The sequence below is a fragment of the Hemitrygon akajei genome, chromosome 6, assembly GCF_048418815.1.
Source record: "Hemitrygon akajei chromosome 6, sHemAka1.3, whole genome shotgun sequence".
In the NCBI taxonomy this organism is placed as follows: Eukaryota; Metazoa; Chordata; class Chondrichthyes; order Myliobatiformes; family Dasyatidae; genus Hemitrygon; species Hemitrygon akajei.
In genome coordinates this window covers 176,139,210-176,152,752 of record NC_133129.1, presented here as the reverse complement: position 1 = coordinate 176,152,752, position 13,543 = coordinate 176,139,210, and the positions used below count along the sequence as shown (strand labels likewise).

The window sequence follows — 13,543 nt, the reverse complement described above, 5'->3', positions numbered from 1 at the left end:
GTCAGCTTGAACCAGTCTGGCCATTCTCCTCTGACCTCTCTCATTCACAAGGTGTTTTCACCTGCAGAACTGCCACTCACAGGATTTTTTTTTTTTGTTTTTCACACCATCCTCTGTAAACCCTGGAGATTGTTGTGTGTGAAAATCCCAAAAGATCAACAGTTTCTAAGATACTCAAACCACCCCATCCAGCACCAACAATCATTCCATTGACAAAGTCACTGCGATCACATTTCTTTCCCACTCTGATGTTTACTCTGGACGACAACTGAACCTCATGCTTTTATGTGTTGAGTGGCTGCTGCATGATTGGTTAATTAGATATTTGCATTTTCAAGCAGGTGTACAGGTGTATGTAACAAAGTGGCCACTGAGTATATTCTCTAATCATTATTACATAGCTATGGTGGGATAATGCTTTGCATACACTCATTTCATTTGAACTCCAGTAGCTCCAGTTTGCTTTGGGATATCCTGTGGTTGTCTCAGTCTGAGCCCAAGTTCCTTTCAATTAAAGCAGTGTCTTAAATATACTGAGATGCATCAAGGAGCATCTCATAGAACATAGAGCACAATAGCACAATACAGGCCTTTTGGCCCATGATGTTGAGCCACCCTTTTAACCTACTCCAAATCAGACAAACCATCCACTCCTTCATAACCCCCTTTGCTTCTATCGTCCATGTGCTTATCCGGGAGTATTTTAAATGCCCCTAATATATCTGCCTCTACCACTGCCCCTGGCATGGCATTCTACGCACCCACCACTCTCTGTGTAAAGAACCTACCTCTGACATCTCTGTATAATTTCCTCTAATCGCCTTAAAATGATATCTCTTTGTATTAACCATTTCCACCCTGGAAGGAAGTCACTGGCTGTACAACCAATCTAAGCCCCCTATCATCTTGTACACTTCTGTCTTGCTTTACTCCCAAGAGAAAAGCTCTATCTCACTCAACCTATCCTCATAAAACATGCCCTCTAATCCAGACAGCATCCTAGTAAATCTTCTCTGCACATTCTCTAAAGCTTCCACATCCTTCCTATAATGAGGTGACCAGAACAGAGCACAATAATCCAACTGTGTTCTGTTTGTATCTCATTGTATTCAAGGCACTGATCTGTGTGAGAAAGCAAAGCAATAAGTGTCATAGTTATGAAGTATTTTCTCAGGTTGTCCTGAATAGTGTAAAGCAACCACTTAGAAGCAGCAGGGTGAAGTTGACTAGAAAAAAGCCTAAAAATTAATCATGTAATTTCCCCAGTTGGTATTGGATGGTGGACTGTGCCAGAGGGGGATGACAAAGCATTTTCCTCTTGCACTATTCAAGTATATTCCATTCTTGTCTCACAATGCAATTAAAACCACAATTAGCTCACAATTATTTTTATAATCACACTATTAATCACAATTAATGTTTTAATCATTTGACAGTCCTAATTATGTTGATAATGCTACTTAATGTGCTGCAATGTTCTCATGTTACAGTGAATACAGCAAATAATAAATATATATATTTTTGCAAACTTTGTTTAATAAACTGCCAGAAGTTCAGATTTTTCCCCATAATTTTGTGTTGAAATTGTACTTTGAAGTTTGCTTTCTGATTAGGGTTCAGATCTATTTCTCACATGTACATGAACCCATACAAAGAAGTACATTGTTTTCATTAATAACCACACATTCCAGTACTAACACAGTATGCCCACCATGTGTATTAGAACAACACAGAACACAACAAAACTGAACATACCAAGTGAGAAAACAACAACAGCCAAACAAAGCCCGTTCCTCCCACCCACCCGCACACGTATAACATCCTCTAACCCCAGGACAGGCCATCTTCAGTCTCCGGTCTCCAGTGGACTTGTGGATTTGCAGGCATTGTGCTGTCGACTTCCTCAATGGACTCACAGAGAACACTGAACACTGATCGGGGCTCCAGTTATCGGGCCTCGACTTCCAGGCTCCCAACCAATCTTCAGGATTTGTTCTGGAATGCTGATCAATCTCCGGGCTTTGTTGTGGACCTCTCAAACCTGAAAATGTTTGGGGTGAAGTGCTGTGGTGTACAAGGTGGGTTTGGAAATGGTGGATGGTTATATTTCTGCAGCATCGTCTGTAGTTTCATCTTCAAATGAAAAGTATCCATTTTGTTCTTTTACTTTGTACCTAATCTCCATCCACAGGTGAATCTCCTCATTTGTTTCCTGTGCGCAAGATTAAAATAGAGCTCCAGTGAGCAGTTGGGAAGCCTTGTGGAATATCGAACTTTATTGCAAAGGAGATGGAGAGTTGCTGTAATTTGAGCATCAGAGAGCACACATAGAGCACTGGCTGCAGTTTTTGTCTCTGTATCTGAGTATAGACTTGACTTACAGGTCAGATAATAAAGGTGAATTCCTGAAACATTGGGCAGATCTTTACTTACCACTGGACAACAGACACTGGGGTGTTAAAGAACAAGAGGAGATACATACAAAATTCTGAGCGGGCTGGCAGTGCAGTCGCTGAGAGGCTGCACTTTAGCCTGAAGAATCCAGAACTGGTGGGTAGTCTATCAGGATGAGGGATCGGCCATTTAAGTCTGAGGTGAGGAAAAATTTCTTCATTCACAGATATGTAATCACTTAGAATTTCTTGTCTCAAAGGCCATGGATGCTCATTTATTGACTATAATGAAGGATGAGCTTGATTGATTTGATGTATTGATTAGGTATATTTTGGTAGGTCAAATATGATGACAGAATATAGTATTAATGGTAAGACTCTTGGCAGTGTGGGGGATCAGAGGGATCTTGGGGTCCAAGTCCATAGGATGCTCAAGGCTGCTGCACAAGTTGACTCTGTGGTTATGACGGCTTACGGTGTATTGGCCTTCATCAATCATGGAATTAAATTTAGGAGGTAATGTTGCAGCTATATAGGATCCTGGTCAGACCCCACTTGGAGTACTGTGCTCATTTCTGGTCGCCTCACTATAGGAAGGATGTGGAAATGATAGAAAGGGTGCAGAGGAGATTTACAAGGATGTTGCCTGGATTGGGGAGCACGCCTTAAGAGAATAGGTTGAGTGAACTCAGCCTTTTTCCCTTGGAGTGATGGAGGATGAGAGGTGACCTGATAGAGGTGTATACGATGATGAGAGGCATTGATCATGTGGATAGTCAGAGGCTTTTTCCCAGGGCTGAATTGGCTAGCACGAGAGGGCACAATTTTAAGGTTCTTGGAAGTAGGTACCGATGAGATATCAGGGGTAAGTTTTTTATTCAGAGAGTGGTGAGTGTGTGGAATGGGCTGCCAGCGATGGTGGAGGTGGGTACGATAGGGTCTTTTAAGAGACTCCTGGACAGGTATATTCAGCTCAGAAAAATAGAGGGCTGTGGGTAATCCTAGGTACCAGATCACTTACAGCCAGGGAAAGTAGTGTGACAACCTTATTTACAACGTCCTTCATGTGCTCACTCCTCACCTTCCTGTGCTCCAGGGAAATAATGTTCCAGCCTGTCCAGCATCTCCTTATAATTCAAAGCCTTAAGTCCCAGTTACATCCTGATGAAACTTTTCCAATTCCAATTCAGATTCAGATTTGTTTATCACATGTACATTGAAACTAAGTGAAATGAGTCATAGAGTCATAGAAAAGTGCAGCACTGAAGCAGGCCCTATCGCCCATCTAGTTCATGCTGAAACCATTTAAGCCGCCTACTCCCACTGACCTGCACAGGAACCATAGCCCTCCGTATCCCTACCATCCATGTGCCTATCCAAACTTCACTTAAACATTGAAATCGAGCTCGCATGCACCACTTGTACTGGCAGCTCATTGCACAGTCACATGATCCTCTGAGAGAAGAGGTTTCCCCTCATATTCCCCTTAAACTTTTCACCTTTCATTTTTAACCCATGACCTCTGGTTGTAGTCCCACCCAACCTCGGTGGAGAAAGCCTGCTTGCATTTAGCCTATCTATGCCCCTCATAACTTTGTATACCTCTATCAAATCTCTCAATATTCTATGTTCTAAGGAATAAAGTCCTGACCTATTCAATCTTTCCTTATAACTCAGGTCCACAAAACCTGGCAACATCCTTGTAAATTTTCTCTATACTCTTTCAACTTTGTTTATATTTTTCCTGTATGTAGGTGACCAAAACTGCACACAATACTCCAAATTAGGCCTCACCAACTTCAACATAACATCCCATCTCCTGTACTCAATACTTTGATTTATGAAGGCTAATGTGCCAAAAGCTTTCTTTACGCCCCTATCTACCTGTGATGCCACTTTCAATGAATTATGGACCTGTATTCCCAGATCCCTTTGTTCTACTGCACTTCTCAGTGCCCTACTGCTCACTGTGTAAGACCTAACCTGGTTGGTCCTACCAAAGTACAACGCCTTGTAACTGTCTTCATTAAATTCCATCTGCCATTTTCAACCCATTTTCCCAGCTAATCCAGATCCCTCTGCAACCCTTGATAACCTTCATCCCACTACATCCCAGTTTTGGTGTCCAGTTAACCACATTGTCATCCATTTCATTGATACAGATGACAAACAACAAAGGACCCAGCACTGATCCCTGCAGCACACCAATAGTCACAGACCTCCAGACATTGACTACTGCTCTCTGGCTTCTCCCACAAAGCCAACTTACTACCTCCTCTTGAATGCTGAGTGACTGAACCTTCTTGACCAACTTCCCGTATGGGACCTTTTCAAATGCCTTACTAAAGTCCACGTAGACAACATCCACCACCTTGCCTTCATGCATTTCCCTGGTAACTTCCTCAAAAAACTCTAGAAGTTTGGTTAGGTATGACCTACCATGCACGAAACTATGCTTACTACCCTTAATCCATCCATGTCTATCCAAATATTTATATATCCGGTCCTTAGAATGCCTTCCAATAACTTTCCCACAACTGGTGTCAGACTCACCAGCCTGCAATCTCCTGGTTTATGTTCAGAGCCTTTCTTAAACAGTGGAACAAAATTGACTAACCTCCAATCCTCTGATAGCTCTCCTGTCACTAAAGATGGTTTAAAGATCTCTGCTAGGACCCCGGCCATTTCTGCACTTGCCTTCCGTAGGTCTGAGGGAACACCTTGTCAGGCCCGTTTGCTTCGACAACCAAGGGGGCAGCCTGAACGTGTTGCCACACATTCTGGTACCAACATAGCATGCCCACAGTGCTCAGCAGAACAACACAGAACACAAGCAACTGAACAACAGAAAAACAAGTACTTTTGCCTCTCTCAAACAGTCCTCAAACTCCAGGAAAGGTCTTCGGGCCTCCAGACTCCAAGCTTCAGCCGTTGAGCCTCGACCTGCAGACTACCAATCCCTTTCCACCTTAATGACACCTTTCCTACAGCTGGTGATCAGAACTGCATGCACAATACTTCAGGTGTGGTCCTGCCAACTCTATATTGAACCAAGGGGTCGGGGGTGGGGGAGGGGGGTTGGGCAGCAGTATAAATAGAAGACCTGGTAGGTGCTAAAGAAAGACAACAGGACAAAGGATTCCTATGGTGTATGGACAATCCTTTTTCTTATCAAAATTGAAAATTGAAGTTAAGTTTATTGTCGAATGCACAAGTACATATATGCCTCAGTGCAATGAAACTTATTGCAACACCATCACAGACACTTAACATTAAATAAGCAAGGTTCATATGAAAATAAAACTTGTACACAATTTTTACAAGAAAACAGAATTGAATCAAAAAAGAGTCAATTTTAGTGCAGTGTCTCCATTAAAAATTCACTGACCAGAACAAAGGAGATTGAGGTTAGACCTCACTTGGAGTATAGTGTTCAGTGCTGGTCACCTCATTATAGGAAGGATGTGGAGGCACTGGAGAGGGTCCAGAAGAGGATTACCAGGATGCTGCCAGACTTAAGAAGTGAAGTTGAGTGAGCTGAGGCTCTGTTCTAGAGAGAAGGAAGATGAGAGAATTGATAGAGGTTTCCAAGATGACAGGAGGCATAGATCCTGTGGATAGCCAAATTCTTTCCCCTAGGGTGGAAATGGCTAATATGAGTGCGGGCGGGGGGGGGGGGGGAGAACTTTAAGGAGATTGCAAGAAAGTATAGGGTGGAGGTCACAGGCAAAGTCGTACACAGAGAGTAATGAACGTGTGGAATGTCTTGCCAGGAGAGGTGATAGAGCTAGATACATTAGCGACATTTAAGAGACTCTTAGACGGCACATGGATTATAAAAAAATTGGGGTTAATGTAGGAGGGAAGGATTAGATTGATCTCAGAGTAGGTTAATAGGTCGGCACAACGCTGTGGACCCACGAGTTGATATTGTGCTGTAAAACACTATACAGCGCTATACTGTATAGTTCTATGTTCTTATAGAAGGCTATATGATAATGATCGGCCTAGATAGAATGTACACAGGAAAAGGGAACCAAAGATTTGCGGGTATAGATTCAAGCTGAGAGGAGAAAGATTTTCAAACGAACCCGAAGGGCGACTTCATCATACAGAAGGTGGAAGCGCACAAGCAGCAAGCTGCAAGAGAACGTAGTTGAGTCCGGTATAATAACTTAAAAGACATTTGGATAAGTCTATGGATAGGAAAGGTCTGGAACTGGGGTTCCCAACCTTGCTTAATGGTATTGGTCCATGGCATAAAAAGGTTGGGAATCCGTGGTTTAGAAGGATATGGGCCAAACGCTGGAAAATGGGACTAGCTTAGATGGGTATCTTGGTCGGCATGGATGAGTCGGGCCGAAGGGCCTGCACCGTGCCGTATTACTCCATGGCTGTGTTAGGCATAACAACACGAAGAGCGCGGTTCCCGACCTCATCTACTCCCAACCTCCGCCAACTACACGTTCACGGAATAGGCGAGATGTTGGGCTGCAGAGTCCGTCGTTTCCTGCGTGTTTATGCTCGCAGAGCACCTTCAGTTGCACTGTGCCATGTGGGTGGGGGTGCTGGTGGGAGGGGGAAGAGGGGGACGATTTTCTGATTCATTCGGGGTAATATGCAGCGATACAGTCGGTGGGAATCTCGCCCACTGATACACCGTAGGAAATCGGTACTTCACCATCGCCAATGTGCAGTGCGGCTCAGGAGTTCGCGCCCGTGCGAGCAGGAACTAAGGCGCCCCTGCGAATTGACTCCCGTTATTAATGCCAGGACTGCCTATGTTATTGCTCTAAGAGTGACAGAGCATCACATTGACACACATTCACCCGTCTTGCTGCTTATATTCAAAGCAGTGACCTTTAAAATTGCGTTACTCTAAATTTTGAAGAATTTAGCGCAATTCCCTGCAATTTTTGTTATAAAGAGATCTCACACCCTACTTTAAAGCTGTCACCTCGCCACAGAGAGCAGGCGTCTGTGCTGTTGTGAGCCCTAAAGGATCCTCCTGGGAACTGCACCATACCCCAGGTGTGAAGTTCGCCGCTAGTTCAGCAAAGAGTTAAAAACGTTGGGATTGGGTTACAGTTAAGGACCATTATAGGATTACCGTGAGCATTGGACAAGCTGTTTCACGCAAGAATGGCGAATACTGAAGCTACACTCGTCAGTCCGCACTCGCCACACTGAGTGTTGGACTGGGGAACGTTTTCCGGCCATACAAATTGTCACAGCCGGGGAGATTCGCTCTCCGTCCCGACCCAGGCTCGTCCCCTGCCTCCTGGGGAGAATTATCTCCACAGGGAGGCGAGAATCTCTCGCTTCCTTGTTCACTCTGAGAAAGGTTGATTGATTCAGTCGATCCTGGGCAGGCTGGGGAACTTCGAGGTGGATTTAAGGGGAGTTCGTAGCGACCGTGCCACCCAAGACGTCAGCGTTTAACTTGTCTGCAAAGTGCTTGCACAGCCGGCGAGCGTTGTAAGGTGCTGGTTTGCACTGAGGGTAAGTCAGGTTTTGCTTAATCGGGAATAGGGCGAACAACTCGCTTGCTGAATGTCTGTTTTACGCGAAGTCATTTTATGCAAAGAATTTTCTATTTGCTTTTCAATGTGGAAAATAGTGATATTGGTTCCCGGTGAACGGGTACGCGCCGATATAAAGGAAGTTATAGTCGGTCTCAACACTGTGTGTACTGGTGATTGGTGTAAGATGCGAGTCACCGGTTTCCTGCTAATGTAACTCAACCCGCCCGAGGCTAGTGCCAAGGCAAAGCTATCGCTGTACAGTTACAGACCCACGCTGATGTCACATGCGCCCATTGGCAGTTCCAGCTCTGAACATTTCAAGTGCTTGAGCGATGTTCCCGGACTGGGCTGTTTGAGTGTTGTGTCCCGCTGAACATCTCGGTTTCATTGTTTGTTCTTTACTTCAGTGTGGTTGGTAGCACCCTCCCCGGCTCTGTGAAGAGAGAACATTAGTCATCAGTTTTAACTATGGAGAGTTTTAATATCAATGTATTAAAATGCACTCTTTCCACTGTGCAGGTTAGGACAATTTGATAGGTTGCGCGATCTAGGGCTTTTCTCTGAAGCGAAGGAGGATAAGTGGTGACTTGATAGACGTGGACGAGAGGTTTAGATCGAGTGGAGAGCCAGAGACTTTTTTTCCCTAGACAGAAATGGCTAATTCGAGGGTGCAGTTTTAAAGTGATTGAAGGGAAGTATAGCGAGGTTGTCAGAGGTAAGTTTATTTTTCACACATTGGTGGGTGCGTGGAACGCCCTGCCGGCAGCAGAAACATTGGGGGGCATTTAAGAACTCTTAGATAGGCATATGGATGATAGAAAAATGGAGAGTTATGTAGGAGGGAAGGGTTAGATTGACCTTAGAGTAGGTTAAAGAGTCGGCATGACATCGCTGGGCCGAAAGGCCTGCCTTGTGCTGTATTGTTCTATCTTCTATGTTCAATTGAATCTGGCGTTTGCCCGGAAGGCTCGGAAGTTTAGTTTTAATACAAATCGCCACTAGAAGGCTCTCAAAAGAAAATTAATTTTTAGAATTTTCGGTCCTGGCAGCGAAGACTATTGTAATAGCATGTACACAATGAATATAAACAGTTGTACATAACCGCCACAGGGCTCTTAATGTCGACAACTGAATTTAGTTTTAGAATATAATGTACTGCCTCTTCACCAGTAATTCACTGAATTAGATCTTCCAGCTGTTTCAACGTGATGGGGCACTGTGACCGCGAGTCCGTTATTTCACTGTAATCTGTTTCAGTTCTATTGCGGTGTCATGTATGTGTTGTATATTGTCTGTAGGATTGACATGTTAGCAGTCTGATTTTAAAATTCCCATCCATATTCCTCAATATCTCCGAACCCATGGCTCGTGTAATCTCATTCAGCCTCGCACCTCCTGATCTCCGTAGCCCTCCTTCTGATCTCCAGAGTACTCCTCCTAATCTCTGTAGTCCTCTCCAGATCACCGCGGCCCCCTCCTGGATCCTTGTAGTCCCCTGTGGATCTCTGTCACCCCTTCCATTTCTCTGTTGTCCCCCTCCAGATGCATGTAACAATCTCCAGATCTCTGTATCATCCAGATCCGTGCTGACCAAGTTGTCCATAGGAGCAAGTCTCATGTACCTGCATTTGGCTCATATCCCTGCACCTGTCCCTTTTCTAGCACAGATGCAATGGGCCAAATGGTTTCCTCTGTGCCGTACTATTCTATGATTCCATTCCTTAACTGTTATGATCTATACTCATAGTAATATTCTATTCAAATTCCTTTTGGCAGCTCAAGGGGAATTTGAAAGTAACTCCTTTAGGTAACCAAAGATTGTTGAAATAATAACTATTTGTAATAATGTGTATAGATGTTCCCTTGAAGGAACACATTTACAGTAAAAAATGGTTTGTTTAATAACATTTTATGATCATACAGGTAAATGGTAACATCAGATTTCTTTCTTATCATTTTTCTGATTTACTGCACGGCCAACAAGGAGAACTGCAGAACAATTAGCAATGTCTTCAAGCTGGTTTCTCTAAGAATGAAGCAATTACCTGCATTGCGTTTGGATGTTACCACCCTGTGACTTCAGTCAGGCCTCCAGGGTGGAAGTGAAAAAAGGATCATTCAGGATCACTTTTTAAATCCACATCTGTGGAATTCATTGCCATAGACAACTGTGGAGGCCAAGTCACTGGGTATATTTAAAGTGGAGGTTGATATGTTCTTGGTTAGCGAGGGCATCAAAGGTTATCGAGAGAAGGCAGGAGAATGGGGTTGAGAAGATAATAAATCAGCAATGATGGAACAGTAGAACAGACTCAATGGGCTGAATGGTCTAATTCTGGTCCTATGTCTTAAGGCGAGACTGAATGGGTTGAAACCTGGTGCAGGAGTTGTAAGCAGAACACCAAAATCATCGGTGGAGATGGTCAGCATTTAAATTTCTTGGTGTTAGTATTTCAGAGGATCTGTCCTGGGCCCAGCATGGAAGTGCAATTATGAATAAAGCACAGCAGCACCTCTGCTTCCTGAGAAGTTTGTGAAGATTTGGACTGACATCTAAAACTTCGACAAACTTCTTTAGGTGTGTTGGTGAAGAGTATATTGATTGGTTGCATCACAGCCTGGTATGGAAACACCAATACCCTTGAAGTGAAAATCCTACAAAAAGTAAAGGCCCAGTCCATCATGGGTAAAGTCCTCCCTCCTATTGAGCACATCTATATGGATCACTGTTGCAGGAAAGCAGCATCCATTATCAAGGACACTCGCCTTGTTCATGTTCCCTTTCCACTGCTGGCATCGGGAAAGTGGTACAGGAGCCTCAGGACCCAACACTGCCAGGTTCAGAAACAGTCATTACCCCCTCAGTCATCAGGCTCTTAAATGAGTGGGGATAACTTCACTTGCCTCATCACTGAACTGTTCCCATAACCTATGGACTCACTTTCAAAGACTCATCATCTCACATTCTCGATAATTATTGCTTCATTATTCATTATTATTATTTGCACAGCTTGTGCGCATTGGTTGTTTGTCTGTCCTGTTGGGTGTGGTCTTTAATTGATTCTGTTTTGGTTCAAATATGATGACATATATATACTTTGATAATAAATTTACTTTGAACTTTGAAAGGAAAATCTGTGGCATGTAAATATTGAGGGGAATGAGTCACACTGATCACCATGCTGGTGTGGGTAGAGCCCATAAACAAAACTTCGGCTGAACATAAGGTCAGGTCCGGATGGGGGTACCGTGGAATCAGTCCTTTCAGTGTGAACAGAATACGAGTTTGATTTTCTATCAACAGTGCTATTTTGCTGTTCAACTCCCTTAAACTCTTCAGTGCAGCAACAGATAGAACCCACCAAGCAGGTCCACACGTCCAAATCAAAACTAACACCCGATGCTGGGCATTTCTGTGTCTCTGTATTCTGAGACTGATATCTACTACTGAACCATAGTTTGGAGTATGGATGATTGGTGAAGAAGTCTTGAGCTGAGCAAAAAATATCTGCCACAATATTTTAGAGACATACAACTTGGAGCAACTTTCAAAGCTACCAACAGCTCTGAGAGTCATTGTAGCTACCAAAGGATAACAACTAGCAACTACAAGGTGAATAGGATCAAAGATCAACTTTAGAACGTAGAATATAGAACACTACAGCACAATACAGGCCCTTTTGCCCACAATGTTCCACCTTTTTAACCTACTAAGATCAATCTAATGCTTTCCTCCTACATAACCCACCATTTTTCTATCACCTTTGCTTCAGTTTGTTTGCTATATACTTTTCCATATACAGTGGATTCCAGTTAATTGGGACACATCATGACCAGTACCTTTTGACCCAATTAAGCAGCTGCCCCAACTAGCCAAAGTTTCATGCAACTAGTTAAAAAGATATAAAGAAGACAAATTACCATTTAATTGAGTAACGAATTATGCTCTTAAAAGCTATTAGTTCTATAAAGCTGTATTATTTCTTAATAGTAACCAACAGAGGAATTCATCCAGTGTATGCTGCCGATTAACTATAAGTCAGCATAGACTTTGTTCATATAACCCTTTTGATGAATGCATCCCCCAAATCTTCATCTTCATTGTAACATTCAAGATGATTGTCTATACCTTCAAATTCTTCATAGTGTCTGACTTGTTGAACGAGTGAAATCATTTCATTTTCTCTCCCAGCCATTTCTGGCATTTCCAAGCCTGAGTGTTTGAAACTGCACTGAGTAAAAGTGATCTGAAGTGTCTTATTGTTTATTACTCGCCAACTATGAGTGACAAAAATTGCTGCTTTTGAACACAAGCACACAAATGACGCTTTTTAAAAATTATTTGCTCTAAGCACTGGTGTAGTGTCTAATGACCTCATGACGTACACGCGACTGACACTAGATAGAAAATGTTTGGTAACAGTCTGCTGATCCACTTCAGTGATACAGTGTCCCAAATAAATGAAGGGAATCCTGGCTATTTTCTCGATTTATTTTTGTTCTTTAAGAGTTTTCCCAAATAAGCAGTGCCCCGATTAACTGATGGCCTAATTAACTGGAATCCATTGTATTAAGAATTTGCTGTGGTGTGTTGGTCAGAGCATGATATGCAACAAAAAAAAACATTCAATAATTACAAAAAATATATAAAAAATAAAGTTAGTGGTCAAAGAATTGATATGGAATATGGCTCTCCACTGATAATTGCAAAGAAAAAGAATTTCAGAATGTATATTGTATACATTTCTCTGATATTAAATGTACCTATTGAAACCTTTTGAAATTGTGCATAAGTACAAAAATACCAGAATGCATTTACAATGTAAACAGTATTATAAAAAGTATTTTAAAGTGTTTACAGTGCAGTGTAGTGATGGAGGTAATAGTCAGAGGGAGGTGGTTGGTGGCGCCAACTGGAATGGTTGAACTCCACCCCCCCGCCGTGCTTAGTGGCTGCTAGCTATTGCTGCTTAGTGAGTTTACGAGGACTGTACACTAATTGGTTGTGTTAATAATAAATCAACTTTTCATGCAACTTGGACAGAGGAGATTGATCCCATGCCCCACCTCCATCCCCCCCCAACTTGATTTTATGTTCAGCCTAAGCTCACTATACAGGCTAATTCCCATACCAACGTGGATTTCAGTGGGACTCACTCCCCCCACAACATGTACATGCCACAAATCTCATTTTGGCGGTTCTCAGTACCAATGCAACACCAGGTGTCACCCCCACCCCCATTCGATCTCATCTTTTGGATTCAGCGACTGTGATCCAGATCCCTTTCTCCGCCCGGCAGGCCAGGCTGAAGGTCACAAGGTGGTGACATCCAAACACGGAGCAGCTAATTGGCTTGCTCTGAGAGAAACCAGCCTGCTGCTCTTGCAATACTCCCGGCCTGCCTGGCACCCTGTCAGAAAAATAATAAAAATATTATCTGATGCTCTCATTTACCGATATGAGAATAAAACATTATTAAACAAATCACCTCTTTAAAGTGTGTTCCTTAGAGGGAACATCATAAATGATATTATTGCCAATCGCTATTACTTGAATCATCTTTTGATTCTAAGAGTTTCTTCCATATTCCCCTAGAGGTACCAAAAGCAATTTTATTTGAATAT

The 13,543-nt window shown here is 42.9% G+C and overlaps 1 protein-coding gene across 1 annotated transcript in view; it reads left to right on the top strand.

Moving 5' to 3' along the window:
* The first annotated feature begins 7,772 nt into the window (after positions 1-7,772).
* The window catches only part of shank2b (SH3 and multiple ankyrin repeat domains 2b), a 1,185,964-nt gene continuing 1,180,193 nt past the window's right edge, over positions 7,773-13,543 (top strand). Inside the window, exon 1 of the mRNA XM_073049802.1 lies at positions 7,773-7,895. The gene's annotated coding sequence lies outside the window, so the exon portion shown is untranslated. The remainder of the gene's footprint in view (positions 7,896-13,543) is intronic.